At 53.1% G+C, this 20,116-nt stretch overlaps 1 long non-coding RNA gene and 1 pseudogene across 1 annotated transcript in view; one reads left to right on the top strand and one right to left on the bottom strand.

Moving 5' to 3' along the window:
* LOC140681105 (uncharacterized) overlaps positions 1 to 20,116 on the bottom strand; it is a 399,832-nt gene that overhangs the window by 18,768 nt on the left and 360,948 nt on the right. The window lies entirely within an intron of this gene.
* LOC140681041 (nuclear pore membrane glycoprotein 210-like) overlaps positions 18,811 to 20,116 on the top strand; it is a 67,894-nt pseudogene continuing 66,588 nt past the window's right edge.

Raw genomic sequence — 20,116 nt, 5'->3', positions numbered from 1 at the left:
CTGCTCAGGGAGGGATCCCTCTGGCTGGAAGGTCTCTGAACTCTGTCCTCTGTGTAAGGACCTTGAATCTGTTCTTTCCTCACCTACTTATCTGCAGGTTTCTTGGTGGAGACTTTGGAGACAGGAGAGCATGGCAGGAATGCTGGAATTAAACAGTTATGTCCAGGGTCTGGTTTTGGGTAGTTGATTGATCCTGTAGGTGCTGACCCTTAAAATTCTTAAAACTCCACGTCATCTTCTCTTACCAGTATGGGATTGAGACAACACTGAGCTTCTGGGCTTTTCCTGGGCTAGCAGAACAAACTATTGAACTTCTAACCTGTGCACATCAGCACTAACCCGAGGCTTCACCCCACTCATTACAAACATGAGGGGGTAGTTGCTTATACCTTTCAAAGAATTGGATGCCTCATAGGATTCTGGTTGTGAGCTTTGCTCAAAAGCATGGTGAGATGAGGTGTGCAGGACTCATTTCTTCAGAAGGGCAGGAGAAACCACTGAAGGCCTCCTTAGCCAGCAGTCTGACACAGATTTGCTTCTGAAGCTTTGTAATTTGTCCTTATTATGTTCTGTGTGTGATTTAATGAAAGCTTCTTTCTCTACTGTAATTGAGCTCTTAATCTCATCTGAAAAGCAGAGCACAATCCCTTCAGAGATGCTGTTTGAGGAACAGCCTGTTTGTGTTTCCTCTGCCGTGGTGTTACTCATGGAGCTGCTCACTCCTTATTTAAGAGCAGAAAATAAACAGATTTCTCTGAGTCAAAAATACATTGGTTATGCCACACAGAGTAGGTTTGAACAGAAAACTCCTCCACTGCTCGACTGAGCAAGCAAGATCCTCCCTGTCTCTGCAAAGAATATGAAGGAGTGAGTTTTCCTCAGTGAGCTCCTGAGGCCTCATGCAGGTGATGCTCAGCAAATGGCGCATGGGCATGGCAGCTGTCAGCAAAACTAGTGGCTCTGGGCAGGTAAAAGTTGGCAGGAGATAAGAGTGGAAAGTCAAAGTAACCGGTTGCTGAAAATCTTGTAAGAGGAATAATGACATTGGTGAAATTCCCTCCATCTTAAAGCTTCAAAAAGCATTTTTACAAAAATCCACAAAAATGTCCTGATTTTGATTAGTCTGATCTTCCTAAATAGCATTTTACAATCAGAATTAGGAGTTGACAGATACTATGAAGGCTCAGCAGAGGATTTTTCATTGTGACTTTAGTACATATTTTTTACTGTGCTGTGGTTTGGAAGGAGGCCCCAAGCTCCAGCTGCAGCCTTGGGAGACCCTGTTGACCTAAACACTCCCCAGAGCTGCTGTGGGACTGACCCAGAACCAGAATCTGTAGGGAACTGTGTAAAACACTTCCCACTAGAAAGCACTTGAAGCTTGATGGTGATGCACAGTTCCCAGCTCAGACCACAGGCAGTGCCAGTAGTGACCAGTTTGTGCCTGCTCTGCACAGAACTGACGGCTGTGAGTGGGAGAGCTGTGGGATGAAGAGGCTGATGACTTTTGGGGCACACAGAACCTTCCATCTCTACTGCTTTATCCACACTAGAGAGTGGAATTCCTAGAGAAATACCTGGAGAGTGGGAAGGATGAAGAGCAAAACTTATCTTATAGGAGTCCTTGCTGTCAATCCACAGGGATTCCAGGCTGAGATCAGCCCAGCCCTGTCATTTGCCAGGGGAGTGAGGACCAGACTCTGCACCACACTTCCAGAGCTGGGGACGGTGGGTTGAATCACATCCAGAGACAGGATGAGGAATGACTTGTGTTTTTTCTTGCCGTGCACAGCAGATATCCTAATTTAAAGCTGTGCTGTCTTCCCAGATTCTGCTTCTTCCTCTGAGAAGACCCATTCATTTTGACTCTGTTCCTTCCACCCATCCCACTATAGATTTCCAATGCTGCAGTAATTGGCACTACTGGATGAACCTTCGATGTGATGAGCAGTGGATTTTTGTAGACAACATGCCAAATTAAAGTGCCACAAATAAAAGATTAATGACTTCTTTCCTGGAGAAGAAATTAAGGTAAAATCTTTTCATGTTATAGACTGAGTGTACAAAGCTAAAGAGGTAGAAGATGGAAATGAGACTGTCTCCTGAGAGGAGTAAATTTGTCAATTTAGCAAATTAGAGAGAATATGCGTCCACCTTTGAAGTAGTCAGGTACCAAAATGATGGCACTTTGAGTAGGCAGGGCTGGGATGGGAATTGCTCCTGTGGGCTTTGACAGATCTATTCACACAAGGGCCCATTTGCTGGTGCCAGCCCTGGAAGCAGGGCCTGGAGAGACAGCTGGTCAAGGACAATTTCTCTGCCTGATTTTACAGCATGTTTGACAGAGCTTTCCATTCTCTTTGCACCCTGTGGATGGTGTCCTGGATGAGCCTGCCCTGCCACACGCTGCCTGTGTGGTGGCACTGAGGTGGCTTTCATGAGGCACCCGGGCCTGCAAGGGCCCTGTGCCCTCAGCCAAAGCTGTGGCAGGTCAGAGGGAATTTAATGAGTTATTCAGCAGCATCAAAGGCCCTGTGAGAAGTAATTAGTGCTGTGAGATGAAATCAGAGCATTTAATGCTTTTTGCATAGGATCGGGTGCTGCTACAGAAACTCCCACCCAGAGCGTGGCAGCCCAAGGCCTCAGGGAGAGGGATGAGGCCTGACCCAGCTTTTTGTCCAAAATCAGCCCAAAACACATTCCCTCCTTATGCAAGTAACTTCATTTTGGTGCCTTCTGCCAGAAACAGGGCAAAAATTGAGAGAGGGGGAACACCAGCCCGGAAGTGCTGAGGAAAAAGAGCTCTGTTCCTCAGGGCTGCTGTGGAGGGGGTCAGAGGCAGCGTGTGCCAACGGGTGAGTCCCTTCTGCATCTGCTAACGTGCTCCTGATTTTATTTAATTAATTAGCAGCAGGGGGAGAATGTGTAATCAGAGAGTGCTGCTGGAGTAACAGGAAATAAGACGTTCTGGGGTGCTGGAGCTGCTCTCAGGTGCTCCTGGCTCTGCTCGGCAAGGTAAGGGGGCAGTGACTCAGAGGAGGAGCAGGAGCAGCTGCTGGCACCCTGCCTGCTCAACACTCGGATTTGCTGCTCCCCAGCACGGACCTCAGGTCCCTGCAGCAGCTTTCCATCCAGGAGTGGTGTGCAAAGGGCTGGTGAGCCCCTGGGATGTGATGAGATTAATTTTCCACATCAGCCCTACCTTGCTGTGTTATTTCCTCCCCTAGTGAGAGGATGTGCTGGGATCCCTTTCAGGGGGGCTTTTAATAAGTAAAACACTGCAGTGCAGACAATGCACTGCACCTTCCCCTGCTGGTGCCCAGCCTGGATCAGGGCAGGTTGGATGCCACATGGGATCCATCCTTTGCCATGCCATGTGATCCTCCATGCAGTAGGGATAACAAGGCCAGCACTGGGGAACCCCAGGTGCTGCAGCAGTGATATTTTTGGGAGAAACACGGAACTGTGCATGGCCAGCTTGAGGTCTGCAGTGGTGTGAGCACCAGGCCTGCCATGCTGAGCCCCGGGCCACAAGCAGTGCTCACCATGGCTGGAACACTGAGTCAAGGAGCTTTGCAAGAATTGTTTAGCTTGGAAAAGCTCTCAAAGCTCATGGAGTCCAACCATTCCCACAGCAGTGCCAAGCTCACCACTGAACCATGTCCCCAGGTGCCACATCCACACCTCCTTTAAATGCCTCTAGAGATGGTTACTCCAGTGCCCTGGGCAGCCTGTGCCACTGCTGGACTGCTCTTTGGTGAGGAAATTTTCCTAATATCCAGTCTAAGCCTCCACTGGTGCAACTTGAGGCTGTTTCCTCTTGTCCTGTTGGTTGTTACCTGGGAGAAGACACTGCACACACACACACACACACAGAGAGGGACAGATGGGCACAAGGCATGGGAATTCCCTTTAACTCCTCAAGCACAAACCTAGGGGGATGGTCCTTTTTTTTTTGCATAGCAGGTAAAAACTGAAGCAGTGAGCTGTATCCTAACCAGGTAGATGCGGGTAGAAAGATGCTTTGAAAGGGGATAAAACTTGCTGCCAGGCTTTCCTCCATGAGCAAGTCCAATTTCTTTCTCTCTTCTTAATTTTTTTTTTTCTTTTGGTTCTGTGTTATTCCTCCGTGGGCAGGAGGCTGCAGGCATTTAATTTTTTTTTCAAGTTACCTTCTGTACCTCCTGTGGGAGAGAAACCAGTGGCAATTTCTTTAATTTCTTAGAGTTTCAGGCATGTGTCATGTAGCTGTGCTGCACCCCGGGGGCCAGGCTCTGCCTCTCCTTGTTCCTGCTGGTGCTTCCAAACTGTCCTCTGAGATTTTTATTTGTAAACTACCTCTGACCAGCTTCCATTATGCTTTAAAAATTCAGCACCACATTTGTGGCTGAAAAGGTCCCAGGAGCTGGGCAGAAGGATTTGAGATGCAATTTGCATCACAGAGTTGTTACAGTGGGGAAAATGATGAATCCCTCCTGTGTCTGGAGCTGCTAATCTTGTTCTGAACATTGAAAACCTCTCAGCTTCCCTCATTGTACCTAAATTTGATTACTGCTTTGATTTCACACCTCTTTCATGCAGGCTTTTCCTCTCTCCTTGGCTGGACTTGTCAGGCCTGAGAAGAGAAATTTTGTTGAGCCTTGGGACAGTTCCCATCCTCTATCCCGGCTCCCAATGCTGCTTGTAATGATCTTGGGAACCTGAGCATGAGGGAAACTGGGAGGAGTTTAGTGAGAGGCAAAGTAAGGCACAGAGGTGAAAGTAAAAGTGCAGAGTCTGGGTTACCAGAGTCTGCTGTGTTGTGGGGATCTGGGCCATGCAAAGTGATGTTTTTCTCTGTGAATGGCCGATTCCTTCTGTATCTCCTCCTGAAATTCCTGTGCACCTGGGCTGGTGCTGGAAGTGCAGCCACACAAAGTCCCCACAGAGCTGTGTGGGACCCCGTGGGAATCATTTATTCGCTGCTTTTGATGAAAAGCTGTGACAGCTCTCTGCAGGTTGGGGCTAATTAGAGATGTTCTGTCAGGTTCAGATGTTTTGGTGCCCGAGCAGGGAGTGCAGAACAGGGATGACAAGTGCTGACATTTGCTGTGCAAGAAAGTCCAAGGGACAAATTTGTGCCAATGAACGTCACACCTTTAACTAGGAGGATCAATTTGTGTTGTGCATGTCCCAGAGTCTGGTGACAGAGGGGGCTTCCAAAGAAAATCTCGGTCCATGTAGGACCAAGGCCCCTGTGCTGAGGCTGCCTCCAGGCTGGTCCAGCCCCTCAGGGTGCCCAGGAACAGGGGCTGCCCACAGCCCAGTGCACCTCGCTGGCCCTGGTGTTAGCGTTCCGGAACACACATAATCACAGCATTTGATTATGTGCTAGTGCTTTTACTAAGAGCTCTGGGAATCAGGGGTACAGACCCAAATCTGACTCTGACACGGCTTTCGAGCTGAACGTATTTTATATTCTATCGTTGTATAATTTACACATTAATTATTAAACATATATTGTTCTATTATATACATTGACATGAGTTTCTCGTGATCTTTCTTAGGGCCCTGACCACAGTTTCTCATGTTTATTCTTATGATTAAACAGTAATTATATTTATTAATAAACAATCATCATATCTAAGAATTATATAATTTATCACCTACTAGCTACACTGGTGCAGTTCTAGCAAGTACAAGTTCTTCATGTGCTTAGGGTACTTATTTTTCCAGGGCCTACTAAGCTTATTTTTCCTGTTAACCCTAAATCCCTATCATTTTAAAACCCTTTTACTATCACTGGGGCTACCCAGGCAAGAGCCATGGATGAGGCTGTGCAGGACCACACAGGCTCAGCCCTGCTCCAACATGGGATCCCACGGGACCGGGCACGCTGGGATTTGCCCCTGCAGCTCCCCAGTGTGTCCAGAGAGACTGCAAGGAGACAGTGACCTCTGTCAGTGGGACCCCTCTGTGCAGGTACCCCCACTCCTGGGGTGGCTGTGCCAGCTCCCCCATGAACCTCCCGCCCTGGGAACCTGGAGCAAGCGGAAAACACAACTTTGCCAATACTGCCTGTGCCTGAAGCAAATGGAAAGAGAACTGGGGTGTGAAAAATCAGGGTTGTTTATTTACAGAAGAACAGCAATGAAAACACAGAACACATTGACTCTTGTAAGAATATTTGTAATAACAACAATTTATTGAACGTATATACCTAAGAACATATCTAACAACAATATTTGAAACGTATTTACAGAAGAAAAAACGAAGCCCTAAAACCTATATCCTAAAGGGAACAACAAACTCTAAAACTATGTACAAAAGGGTTCCATCTCGGCCCGGGATCTCCATCAGTCCTGGAAGAAAAGCAGGTGCCATGGTCACTCCAGTCAGGCACAGAGGGCTCTTCCGTGTGTCCCCAGGCCGGCACAGTGGGACCCTGCTGCCAGAGCTGAGGCTGGCTGGGTCTGGGGGCTGGGCCCCAGGCACTGGGATGGGGCTTGTGTGGCCGGAGCAGGGACCACCCAGCCCACAAACAGCTGAGACCCTTGGAAATACCTACTAGCCCACCTCAAACTGATGTCAGGACAATGATGGGTGCTTCTCTATAGGTGCAAGCTTTTCAGTTCCCACCTGTAGAAGCAGAAGGAAAAATACAGGCTCCATATATGCACAGCCAGGCGAGCAGCTCTTTGGAAGTCCACAGCCTTTGAAGATAGCTGTGGTGAATATCTGTGGGGAGAAAGAGTGGCATGGGGGTGTCTCACCTCCTCCATCTCCTGCAGAGATTCTGTGCTGCATGGCCCAGATCCCCAGCTCCACGTTTCCAGAAGTGGGACCTACAGTGGGAGCAGTGTGGAGCTCAGCTGTGTTTGCAGCACTTCAGAGATGAGATCATAACCCCAGAGGCAGAGCAGAGTCGAGCTCCAGGTAGGCAGGGAGACGTGAGCTCAGCCACTCACCGGGGACAGTTAATCCAGCATCAGCACTGGGCCCATTGTGGGGTGGTGTAATGCACTAAAATGTTTCTTGAGACCAGCCTTTAGTTACATAAAATACAATTACGAAGCTTGTGTTGCATTGACTGCTTCTGCAATTTTGTCTTTATAAGATATTTTTTCTATCATCTAATTGGGTGGCTTCTTTCAGGTTCCCAGAGTACTCTTCTTTGTGCTTCAGGGGAATTTTTGTTACTCTTTAAACAATAATTCTGAAAAAAACCCCGTTCTGATTTGTAGTAACTCTCACACAAAGGGAAAGCTCCTGTTTTTTCAGCCCACAAGCCATCCAGTTCTCCCACAGCCTTATTAAATTCCCAGCCACAGAATGGTTTGTGCTGGAAGGGGCCTGAGAGCCCATCTGACCCCAAGCCCACAAACACGGACACCTGCCACCAGATCAGGCTGCCCAGAGCCACGTCCACCATGGCCTGCTTTGACCACACAAGAGGCACCTTGAATCCAGATCTTGTCCCATTATCCATGACACGACCACTTGACCACTAACTGGCTTCAGCACAGTTTGCTGAGCTTTCCCCATTTCAGTGCTTTCCCTCTTCTGCCATAAAACCTGCCCCAAATTCCATCCAACCTTATGAACAGGAATGGTTGCAAGCTTCCCTCCTAAGGTTTTTAAATTAAGACTTAATGAAGACTCAGAATTTAAGGTTAAATGTTATTAATTATGTTTGTACAGTTCGATTTCCTTGGCAAGCATTTGAGATAAAAAACAAAACAAAACAAGCCCCAAACGATATTTGCACATTCTAGAACACCGCAAATCCTTCCTTGAAAATGCACAAGAAATCCCTGTAGAGCACTGGTACACTTTCAGCCAGCCCTCCTGTCCAATTTCCTGGGGAAAAAGAAACCAAAACAAAATGCAAGTTCACAACCTTGTGATTTTAAAAAAAGTGAAATATCTTAAATATTTGTATTTGTCTGTTCTGGCTGCTCAGTGTGCATTATAGCTACATATGCAATTAACTTCTATTCCATACCTCTGCATGGGTGAAGATCTGAAGTACAGATCCCCTTTGCATCTACTATACATCACTTTTAAAGAATTGCCTTTAAAGTATTACATTAGGCTGCTGTTTACCTTCCACTTAGGTCTTCCATTACAAATCCAGCCATTGGCTGGATCAAGTTTTCATTTCTGTAATATTTTTTTCCCGCTGTAGCAATGCCTTGTAAACAGCCTCCTTACATAGGACTATGAGTGAGATGGAAAAGCCAGGGAATATCTTGTGGTATGAGGAAAAAATTGCTGTGCTTACTGCCTTATAAAATGCACTTGATAAATTTGAATAATCTGAATTTTTATTGCAACAGTTTTTAAAATAAAGAGGTACCATTTTCCTCTTTCTTTTTTTTCTTTTTTTTTTTTTTTTAATAATTCACCAAAATCCTAATAAACTGTTTTGTCTGAACTACAGGGAGAAATGAAAGGCTTTTCTATGTAGTGACTCACTGGATTATTGAAAACAACTATGTGGCTGCAACTGTTTGCCTTCCTGATATATCTTTCTCCTCTGTTTTTAATAACGAGATCACTGTAGAGCTTTGATGAAGAATGACATTTCTTTCTTTTCCAGATTTGATTTTTTGACAGAAATATTTACGTGGGTTAGAGAAATGCATCTAAAATGACACAGCTCAAGTCTACCAGGATCAGATTTTTACATACACGAGTTGCAGAAATCTGCCTGCCCATCTTAATTCTCATAATTTATCCCCTTGTGTGTTTTTTCCTTCTGTGGATCAGACAATGAATTTTTCCTCCCTTTTTGTGAATAAGCCTCTCTCAGAAATGAGACACATGGCTTTAACTTCTGGGGGAAGCGTTGGCACCTCTGCCAAGGAAAGGGATGTGAATTGATGGGCTGCTCTGCTCTGGAACATTAAGCAGATCACACTCCCACTGCAAAGTGCCATTGTCAACATTAAACCCTCTTGTTAATAGCCCACTGGTTTGGGTTTTTTCTGTTTGTTTTCCTTTTCAAGTGTATCTACAGTTAACTGCAAGGAAAACACCCAAACTGCAGAACAGTGCCGAGAAGGGTCTCCCTCCTAAATAGCCTCTCAGGTAGCTGCTGTAAGCTCTCCTCTCTCCATAGGTAGGAAGCAGAAGTGTGGCTGTCTTAACCCATCTCCAACACCATTACAGACAGTAGATGATGTTTTTAAAAAATTAATTATTTGCTATGGGATTCAGGAGGAGATTGTGTGTTTTGGTGCTGCTTGACATGCTGACAAGCAGGGGAAAAATGTTGCCCTGTAAACTTGGCTGTCTCTGTTGATTGAGAGATGTCTTATGGAAAGGTACTAGTCAGTGTAAACCCCAGGATACCCAACAAAGAGATATTTCAATAAATATAGAGAGTCATTAAAGTAGCTCACCCTCTCTTCACAGGCTCAGGTGTAAAGAGAGATGCTACCTATGCATTTCTGTTGATCTCCATGCTAAACAAAGCCACAAGCACATGGAGCAAGTAGCATTTCAGATATCACCATGTTCCTTTCAATTAGCCTGGAAAACCTGTCCAGGGCTGAGCCCTCTCCCACTGAAACTCCAGTTTAGCATCACTGACACAGAGAGACAGATATTCCCTCCATTGTGCATTTGGGGTGGATTTTTTTCCCCCACTATGCAGAACAGGTGAACAACTTTCTTCTTCTTAGGCATTTACAAGACTTTTTAAAGATCAAAGCAACCAAGCAACCAGGTAAAACAAACTGCACCTGCCAGCCCATTGGACCACTGTAAAATTCAGTGCTGGAAGGGACTTTCTCCAGAACAGTCTCCTGGCCTTCACAAGGCATTCACCTTAGTCTTCCTGATGACCTCTCTGCATGTAGCTCTATTGGCAGAGCAAGGCTTGGGGAGCCATCAAGAGAAGGTGATGGTACAAATGTCCCCACCTTTGTAAATAAAATATCCCACACAATACAGGGCTGCCAATGGTTGGTTTTCTGGCTCTCACACATCTACTCCTCTTTTGGAGGAAGCTGAGAGTGCAAAGGGAGCAGAGCCTGCAATGAATCCATCAGCTCAAAAGCAGGATTCTAAACCGGAGATAATCCTTGTCTTCTCAAAACTTTAACCTAAGGGAGCACAAAAGGAAAAGTAATCATCTCTTGTTGGTCAATCCCTTTGCTCAGTGTCGCAAATATCACAGAAAGAGAGGCCATCAGCACGGTTTGCTTTAGATCAGGAATAACTCCTGTTCCAGCCATTGCTGGGGGCTGTTAAAGCCTTCAGGTTTTTGATGTATTGAGGAAAGCCTTGACAATGCAGACAACTGCAGTGAAATAAGAGGCTGGCTCAAACATTAATGACCCACTGATTCTATGTGAGACAAAGAGATGATTGCACTGTCTGCCTTGGCAAGACCTCTCCCTTCACCGCCCTTGGTAGGCATCCCTTCAGTGACTGCAAGGGGCAGAGCTGGTCCCTCAAAGTTTTCTTCCTTCCCCCCTACTCCCAACTCCCGTCCTTGTCATAAAGAGTAGGAATCAAAAACAAGCCTGTGGCTTTGCTAGCATAGCAGAAGAAAAATCAATCTCCTTGTTGACTTGGTGAAAGAAAGGTGGAGTACCTGAAGTTCAGTTTTCCCATCTCCAGATGCCGCTTACACTGATAGGCAAACTTTCACAGAAGAAGGAGAGTAATCTGCAAGTGCTCTGCTGTAGTGCGGATTCATCTGTCCAACAGCAGCAGATAAAGGTGAAGGCAGCTCACTTCCACACTCACTCCCTAGTTTGCATCTAGAGAAAGTTTTGAAATTTGGGAAAGAAAAGAAGATCATTTGCAACCATGAAAAATGAGATAAGACAAAGCAGTGTAGGGAAAGGGAAACTGAGCAAAGCAAAAAAAACTGGCACATTTTTACCTGTTGATGTTGCTGTCACCAATGGGGCTTTTTATTCTCTTCAAGCCAGGCAAAAGCTGAGGTGTAACCTCTCCTCCAGGGCTCGATATCCAGAGGAGTCACCTCAGGGAGCACGTGGCAGAGGTGGCCGTGATGCTGAGCTTTGGCTGGGAGTCCTCTCAGGAACACGACGGGTGTGGTGAGGCATCACGGAGCTCTTGGCTGCGTCAGCGGCCCACCTGTGATTGCAGGGATGCTCAATTGGCAAAGAGTCACCCTTCCAGTGGTGGGATCCTGGATCACCCTTCCCACCAAGCCTTCCCGTGCACGGCTCTTCTATTGGCACATCTGCGCTCAGCTGGGACTACTCTGCTCACCCAGGGCTGCTGGTAAAGGATCAAGAGCAGCCTGGCAAGCTCTTTCTCCAGCTTCTTCTGTGCTCTTGAGGAAGGTAGAACCTTCCACAGGAAAGCAGCTGGTGCCACAAGGAGTGGGTGGCATCAGGCAGCTCTGGGGAAGCCCCTCAGGAATGATGTATCCTGAGGGAACACTGTTGGCCTTGACCTGTGGGCGCCTGCAAAAGCTTCAAATCAGCTGCCTCAGCTTCCAGGGCCTCTCTTGGCCAGCATCCTGACGTGGATGCAGGACAGCTGCCAGGCCCTGCTGGGACCCAGCGGGACAGGAGCGGCTGTCTCGTGTCCACGCAGCACCCGTGACACAGCCAGGGCCATCCCGAGAGCAGACAGACGCTCACGGGCCAGCAGAGAGGAGCAAGGAGCCCTGGGCTCCTCTCAGGGTATCTCAGCTGGGCTCGCTCCACAACACGCCCCCATTTGAAGGCCTGCTGATGCCCAGCTGCCAGAAATGCCTCCCTTGTGCTCTCCAAGATGCACAGGGAGAGCCAAGGAGCAGGACACCTCGGCAGGCAAACCTTCCAAGCCTTTTCTGAGGCCAGGCACACACCAAGATCAGCCAAGACTCTCTTACCACACTGCCTGGCCCACCCAGCCCAGTCTGTGCTGGCCCTGGGCCACAGCAGCTTCCAGCAAGCAGGAGGCAAATGCATATTGCCAAGAGATGCAACACAGCAGACGGGGAAGATGTGAAACGTGAGTGTGTAAAGGCCTTTTAATTCACAGCTCCCACAGAGAGCTCTGGGGCTCACAGATGGACAGAGATGGTTCTGCTCACCCCTCTGTCCAAAGGGGGGGTAACACACGCTGCTGCAGGTGCTTGGGTTGGTCCCTGCAGGTCCAGGTGGATGCCAAACCTGCTCTTCACAGCCTTCTCCCTTCCCCTGCCCCTCTGCCAAGTGCAGTGGGCCTCAAGGACTGAAAGGAGCACAGAGAGCCAAAGAAGGACACTTGCACCTGCCTCACTGGGAGCTCCCTGGGAAGCACTGTCCTTGAGAAGCAAGCCCCTGTCCTCCAAAGGCATTTCACCAAATGTGCGGCTTTTCTGCTCAACACCAACACACCCTTAAGAAATGCTGGCAAGGCTGAAGGACTTCATGTCCTCTCAGGACAGGCACTCCAGCTCTAGCTCCTATTCCCCCAAGTGCCTTTCCAGGTGGAGGCTCAGACGGGCAGCCCCAGGCCCTCTACAAACACAAGCTGCTCAGTGCCTCTTCACCTGCCTCAACTCCTGCCTGCGCCCACGGCACCAAGACCAGGCTGTTCCCAGCCAGAGCCCAGAGCCCTGCTCCCGCAGGACGCTCTTGCCAGCACCTTCCAGGCCTCTCTGCTGTGCACACAGCGCTTTTCATGCCCGCTCCCAACAGGCTCTGGAAGGCAGAGCACAGCCTGGCTGCCTCTGCCACCAGCACAGCCCAAACACAGGCGGAGGAAGAAGCAGCAGGGGCTGTTTTGTGGCCATGCCCAAGAGAGACTGGAAGGGTGCCCTCCCTCTGCTCTCACTTGCTTGGCTTTCTGACTGGCTCTGAGCCTGGGGCTGCCATTCCTCACTTGTGGGGACCAGAACCACAGCCGGGATCCCGGCACTGCCTGAGAGTGCTCCGGGCACTGGCAGGGTCGTGTGTCCCAGTCTGGGGCACCGCGCTGCTGCTTCCTTTGCCCTCAGGCACACCCAAAGCTCCCTGCTAAGCCCGGATGGTGGCTGGTTCTGCCCTCTCCCTGATCCTGTGCAGGGATGGAGCACTGCTGAGCTTTCAGGAAGCTATTCCTGAAAACTTCCAGCATTCCAAGCTCCTTTGCCCTCCGTGGAAGCTTGCCATGGAATCCCTCACAGCTGGCTTCAGAGCATACTCAGCTTGGCTCTTCCAAATTCCAGGGGCTCCAGGCTGCTCAGCAAGATCTGCAACTCCACAGAGTTGTGGAACTGCACCTTCAGCACAGGCACCTCTCCAGCCTGATCTGCCCTCGTTCCTCTGTGTGTGTGCACAGAACACGGCGTGGAAGAGAACAGCAGCAGGGGCCTGTGTGTCCCAGGGCCCGGGATTTGTGCGCGTCAGCTCCACAGAGATGCAGGTATGGGGGAGAAACCAAACTCTTTATTAATGGAAGGGAAAGGGAAGGGATGAGATGGGGGAAAAAAAAGGGGGATGGGCAGGGTCTGAGGGCTGGAGGGAGGAGCTGTCAACAGGGAATGGGGAGGGAGCCGTCAACAGGGAGGGGGAAGGCAGCAGCTATGGGAGCTTGCAGCAGGCACAGCTGTGGCCAGCATCAGGTGTGCCTGGGGCTCCAGTGACGTTGAGTCCTGGTGCTCTCTTCACTGTCTCCTGGTACTTTTCTTGGGATCGTGGTTCTCTGAATCCAGCAGATGACCTTAGTTCTGCACATCTTTGTCCAAAAATTTCCTGAATTTCCAGGTTAGTGGAGGATGGGCTGTCATCGTCGCTCATGGCTTCAAGGGCTGGAAGACAGATAAACTACCACAGTCAGAGCCCAGAGGGCCACCCAGCGATTCTTCTGCTAAGGCCATCTCTCCCAACTCCCGCCATGCCTAACAGAGATGAAGATCCAACAGGATCAGCCGCAAGGCGCTGGTCACGAATCCCCCCAGTGGCGTCCCTGAAATCTCTCTGTGCCCTGCCCACACCAGCCCTCGTCCACACAAGGAGCGAAGCTGGCCACAGCCGGGACAGGGATTGCAGCTCCCTGGCCGGCATTGCAGCTCTCCCGGCCAGCCCCCGCTGACAGCCCGCTGCCCTCACTCACCCTGAGTGAGAAGGTGAAGCTCGGCTGGCTGTCCCTTCAGGTAGCGCCCGGCCATCCCTGGGAACACAGAGCCTGTCAGGCCCAGCGGCACAGCTCCCTGCCAGCGGCGCTGCCAGCCCTGGGGCCACACGCCCTCCTGGCCCGGCAGGGCTCAGCCCGGGCCCTCGCCGCTCGCTGCCGCCCCAGGGCACGGCTGCCAGAGGCGCCGGCCCGGGTGGCGCTGCCGGGGCAGCAGAGGGGCTGGGGCCGAGCTGCGGCGGGGCGGGGAGGGAGCCCGTGCTGGTGGCTCACCCATGAACCTGACGGCGCCTCTCGCAGGGGCTCCTGTGGGCTCTGCAGGTAGGGCAGGGCCCGGCGCAGGTGCTCGGCCACTCTGCTCCTGTCCTCTGCCAGCTGCAGAGAGCGGCAGGAGGGAAGGGTTGGCGCGGGCTCAGCCCCTGGGCCGGGCGCTCCCTGCGCAAACCCCGGCCTCCCCTGCCCGCACAGCCCTGAGGCGCGGCCAGCAGCTGCTGGCGCCGGGCTCTGGAGGGGGCAGAGGGCCGGCTGCTGCCCGGGGAGCCGCGGTGCCGCCCCGCAGCCCCGCCGGGCCGGGGCTCCATGGGCACCCGGCTCGGGCTGCAGGAGCCTGGAGCAGAGCCCGCGCGGCCTCGGGCTGCAGCAGCGGGCAGGGGCACAGCTGCCAGCCCGCACACCGAGCACCGCGCTCAGGGGGCTTCTCCAGGCTGGGGCTGCGGCTTCCCGGCCCTCCTTACCAGGCACTCGGTGAACTTTGACAGCTGCTCCTTCTTCAGCAGCTTCTTGAGATTCCTCTTCTTCAAAAACTCGGCCACACCAAGCAGCGCTTCCCGAGAAGCCTGGAGAGCAGCCCAGACCCAGAGATGGCCCCAGAGCCCAGGGCGCAGGACCCGCGTCCCTGTGGCAAGGGCCTGGAGGAGGCTGCAGCCCGCCAGGCGCCAGGGCAGGAGGCAGCCCAGCCCCCTCCCAGAGATCCACCAGCATCACACAAAACCTCACATTTGCCACGCGCTGGTTGTCCTCATGGCAGTGCAAGAAAAGTGGGAGCAAGCTCTGACACAAAATCTTCTTCACGGGCTTTTTTCCTTCATCCACTACCAAGTTCATCATCTTGTCAAAGAGTTGAATAGAGAGCAAGAGCACATAGTTGCTGTCCTTTAGAAAAGAAGGGGATAAGACTTTTAAGACCAATTATTCCAGGCTCACCAGAGACAATGTCAGAAAATCCATAAGGGAAAAGTGTATGCGGGCAGTCTGTGCCCATGGCTGTGGACATGGAGCCTTACATGGTCAAAGAGCAGGAGGAGTGCCTCAGCGAGCTTCGGGGCAGTGGTGCTGGATACCAGGATGTCTTTGTGCTGGAGGACATTTGTGAACACACGGAGGCTCATGCTGACCACCTCTCCATCTGCATCCCCCAGCAGCTCCAGAAGGCTTTGAGACAGCGGGTACATTCTTCTGGCCTGTGCGGAACACAAGGGTGGGCTGGGGAGCCGTGGATGGCTGCACGGCCAACACCGCCCTGGCACTGCAGGCCCACCCTGCTGCTGCAGGGCCCACAGGCCAAAGGCCTGTCCCAAAGCACTGGGGCAGGGGAGGCAGGAGAGCTGGGAGCAGCTGCCTCAGCTCCTGAAGCCCTGCCAGCCCAAGGGGCTGCTTTGCCCAGCGCAGCTTCAGCTGCTGCCCCCTTCTCACCATCGAGGGATCCTTGCTGAGCACCACAAGGCCTCGGAGCGCCAGGCGACGCCGCTCCCTGCACTCGCTCCGCAGGTACCTTGACATCATCTCCAGATCGCTGTCACCGCATTCACTCAAGTCCAGGCCCCCGAGGACCTGAAAGGCACAGGGCAGTGACAGGGGACCGGCCGGCAGGAGCCCAGAACCGCACAGGGCCGGGCCCAGGCAGCAGCACGGGGCGTGGGCACCGTCCCAGGCAGCTGCGGCTGCGAGAGGGCAGAGAGCCGGGAGGCAGCTGAGGCAGGCAGCGCTGGCCAACAGGCTCACCTCCACCAGGAATGCCAGGGAGGGCAGATCCCAGCACGGCTCTTCCCTGCTGTGTGGCCGGAGCAGGCGGAATGCAATGTGGGAACAGAAGGGGACCAAGACATGGCACAACACCCTGGCAAGGGGGGAAAAAGGCCCTGAGGTGGGAAGGCCAAACCCCTCCCAGGAGTGACTCACAGAGTTCGGGTCTTTCCCCAGCATCCCTGGAGAGGATGTGGGCGTTTTGTGAGGTGGCCCCTTCTGGGCACCCTCCTCTCCAAGCCTTTTCCAGTTTCCTTGGCCGTCCCTCAGTGAAAAGGCCCTCTGGCCCATGACCGCAGGGACTGTGAGGGGCACCTGGGCACAGGGCACAAATATTGGGGAAAGTGGGGAGAAGGGGGTCTCACCTGGCCAGCAGACCCACAGCATAGTGCTGGGTTTCAGCACACAGCAGCGTGTCCCAGCCACGCTTGCACTCCATAGCCAGCACCACATGGTCCCACTGCAGTCGGCAGAGCAGAGCCTTCATGGTCTGCACTACAAACCTGTGTGCAGAGCAAAGCCCAGGTCACACTGGGAGCGCTGGCACTGGCCACAAGGGCACGGGAAGGACAGGGGGACTGGGACCTGTTGGGCTTGCAGTGAAGGCGGTGTTCCTCCCAGCATGCTCTCCAGAATGTAGCAACTTCCTCTGATGGTATCTGCTGTGTGGTGATGACAAGATGGAAGAGCAGAGCCACAAACAGGTGGGAGGAATAAAGGTTCATCGCCTCGTGGCACTTGGGCATCTGGAGAATCACCCGGAGCACCAGAGTTGCCTGCAAGAGAACAGCCCAAGGCTGCGCTCAGTGACGAGGTGTCCATGGGGCAGGGCCCAAGAGCCGACGCAGGGGGAGCAGCGGGCCTGGTGCCCCCTGAGCCTGCCCCTAGCCCAGGTTTCAGCCCAGCAACTGAGGGATGGAGAGGATGGAGAGCTGCTGGCAACCTGGGGGTGAGCAAAGGCCAGTTCTAGAAACTCACAGCCAGGGCAAAGACTTCCTCGTTGTCTCCATCAGAGGTGCACATGCTGTGCAGAGGCCAGTTCTCCATCACACAGAGCAGCGTTGGCAGCACCTTTTCCACTGTGGGACTCGATGAGCCTATGGTTCTCCACATCATTGCAGCGGCTCTGTGGGATCAGAGCTCTGTGTCAGGGGCATCTCAGTCACAGCACCATGCCCTGTGCACCCGTGGGGGCCCAGGTGACAGAGCCCCTGTGCCCTGAAGGGCAGGGGGGGAGCGCTGGCAGCAGGCTCAGGGAACAGAGGGGCCCGAGGCTCCTGGGCCTCTCTGCCTGTCTGGCAGAGCCCATTGCACAGGCTGTGCAGGGCCGTGGGCCCTAAAGGCTGCTGAGCCCTGAGCTCTCAAGGCTCGTGGGCCCCGTACCTGTCACACACTGGGGCACAGCGCAGGAGGGTCAGCACCAGGTCAGCAGGGTGTTCTTCAGCCAGCCTCAAAATGTCAATCTGCAGCCAGATATCCACAGTGACTTGGGACATGAGACGCTTGTGAATGTTCCTTACAATGGCTGGCACCTGGAGGAAGCATGGGGAAGACTTGGAGTGCTGTCCAAGGGAACAACTTCCCCAGCTTCCCCTAAGAAGTGCTTCCCTTCCCGCCACACTGTGCTGGCCTCAAAGGATCAGGAGGCCCAGTGACTGTGGCTTGAGGGAACACACAATCCTGGGAGGCCTCCAGGCCTGGCCCCAGGCTGCTTACCTGCTGCTGAGAAGGAACAGCGCTCTCCTTGAGAAAATCCGTAGTGGGAGCATGAATCACAGTGGGAGTGGGCATGGTGCCAGTCTTTGAGATGCCCTGAGTCATTCTGGTGTCAGTGTTTGTGATGGCCACGCTCTCAGCCATTGCCATGTGAACAGCCGTCACCCTCTGAGAATGGATTGCATTGTTCCCTGAGTGGGCTGTCGATTCTGGGCTGACATCAGGCTCTGCCTGGAGCTCGATCAGCCCCGAGCCAGGCTCGGCCGGGCCCTCAGCTGCTGCGCTGCCGGTCTTTCTACGTGGAATGCAGGGGAACTTCCAGAACATCTGCAGGAGAGCAAAGGACAGGGTAGCCAGGGGTGTTCCATGGAGTGCTCCAGGCGTGCTGCTGGGCTGAGCAGTGACAGCAGGCCCAGCTCAGGTGGGGATGGCTGCAGGCACCTTCAGAGTTTTGCGGAAGCGGCCACGGGCAGGTTTCTTCTCTTGTGTGCGGTCCAGGGCTGCATCTGGCAAAGAGCGAGCGCGGCCAGGGCTGAGGGGCTGCGGGAGAGGCCGGAGAACACAGCCCAGCCCTGCGCTGCCCAGGCAGGGACAGCCCCGGGATGCCCCAGGGGATGGAGCACGGCCACTGCGGGGTGTCTGCCCAGGCCCTCTTCTGTCCTGTCCATGGGCACATCCCCAGGGGATGGGATGGGATGGGATGGGATGGGATGGGATGGGATGGGATGGGATGGGATGGGATGGGATGGGATGGGATGGGATGGGATGGGATGGGATGGGATGGGATGGGATGGGATGGGATGGGACGGGACGGGACGGGATGGGATGGGATGGGATGGGAAGGGATGAGATGGGGCCAAGCTGGCCACAGCCATCAGCCCTGTGGCCCAGCTGTGCCACTCACTGTCCTGCAGTGGCTGGAACTGCTCCGGTTTTTCATGCTCCTGTGCTGGGGCAGCTTCAGGGCTTTTCTTTTTCTTCCCCCTGAACACTCTGAACAAGCCGAGAAATCTGCCCGCCATGCCAGAGTCTGGTATCGAGGGCACCTTAAAGAGAGATGTCTCGGGAAAGCTCCAAGTCAACAAGTCCTCAAGGGCACCTGCAAAAGAGAAGCCTCGGGAAGGCCACGGGCTGCCAAGTCCTGTGGTCTTGCCACGAGGTCACCTGTAGGAATAATGCCTCGGAAAAGCTCCAGGTCAGGCACGAACGAGCGCGCTGTGCGGGGGCTCCTCACGGCACCGCTCTGTCCCGTCCTGTCCGGTCGCCTGCTCTGAGCAGAGTGGCGTGCTCTGGTTAGTGCCAGCTCCTATGTCAGCACGTGTCACAAAGGCCATCCTGTCCCGTTCTATGCCATAGTGACCATGCTGCACCGTGTCACAAAGGGCCCTTGCACACACTGCCACCTGCCCTGGGGCCACCCCCTGCCCAGCCAAAGTGGCCCAGGTTGGAAGGAATCCCTGGCCCCAAGTGTCTGAGACAGCCCAACAGGATCTTTAGGAACGGCTCAGACCATCAGCAAACGCTGCCCTGCTCTGTGGGCTCAGGGCAGCAGAAGGAGCTCCCAGGGTTGCCAACACAGCTGCGCTGGGAAGGACACAGAACCTTCCATGGAAGCTGCCACGGCCTCCTCGGGACGCATCCCAGCCCGTGGCCACCCTAAACCCGCGGGTGTGGCACACACAAGGAACTGTGGGCCAGGGCACGAATGCTGCTCTGAGCCCTGGGGCCCGGGGAGCGCTGACACCAGCAGCTGTGGCAGAGTCCCCACCCAGGCAGACCTGCCACCCCCGAGCCCTGGCAGGGCTGGTGCCCGTCTCCTGCCCCAGAGACCTGTGCCCCTGGGGGACTTCTGTGCCAGAGGGAGCCAAACCCACGTGCACTGGGGGCTGTGCTCCTGCCTGCAGGGGCTGTTGGCAGGAGCACCTGGAGCAACTGCTGGCAACAATGAGTAGATGGCAAAATGGTAAACCCTGCCCCGGTATAGAGATCTAAGTGGCCAATAAAGTGCAGCTCTCCCCTCTTGTTCCTTGCAGCAGAATCAGGACCATGAACAGAAACAGTCACAGATACTCTTTCTGAGCCCCATGAGCAAGGCTGTGCCAAACCACAGACGCTGCCTTAAAACAGACTCAAATTCCAGCCCAGACCTCTCACCTCTCAGACAACTCCTTCCCCAACACACCTCCAACACCAACACCCTGCAAACACTGCACAGAAGCCCTCAACATCCTGCCAGGACCCTCAGCTGTCCCCGTCCCTCCGCAGAGTTTCCCTCCCTCCAGCAGACCCCCTGGTTCCCTGCACGTGCTGTGGGATGGCACTCAGG

Source organism: Taeniopygia guttata, chromosome 31 (genome assembly GCF_048771995.1).
Source record: "Taeniopygia guttata chromosome 31, bTaeGut7.mat, whole genome shotgun sequence".
Classification (NCBI taxonomy): domain Eukaryota; kingdom Metazoa; phylum Chordata; class Aves; order Passeriformes; family Estrildidae; genus Taeniopygia; species Taeniopygia guttata.
This window is presented reverse-complemented; position numbering and strand designations above follow the sequence as displayed.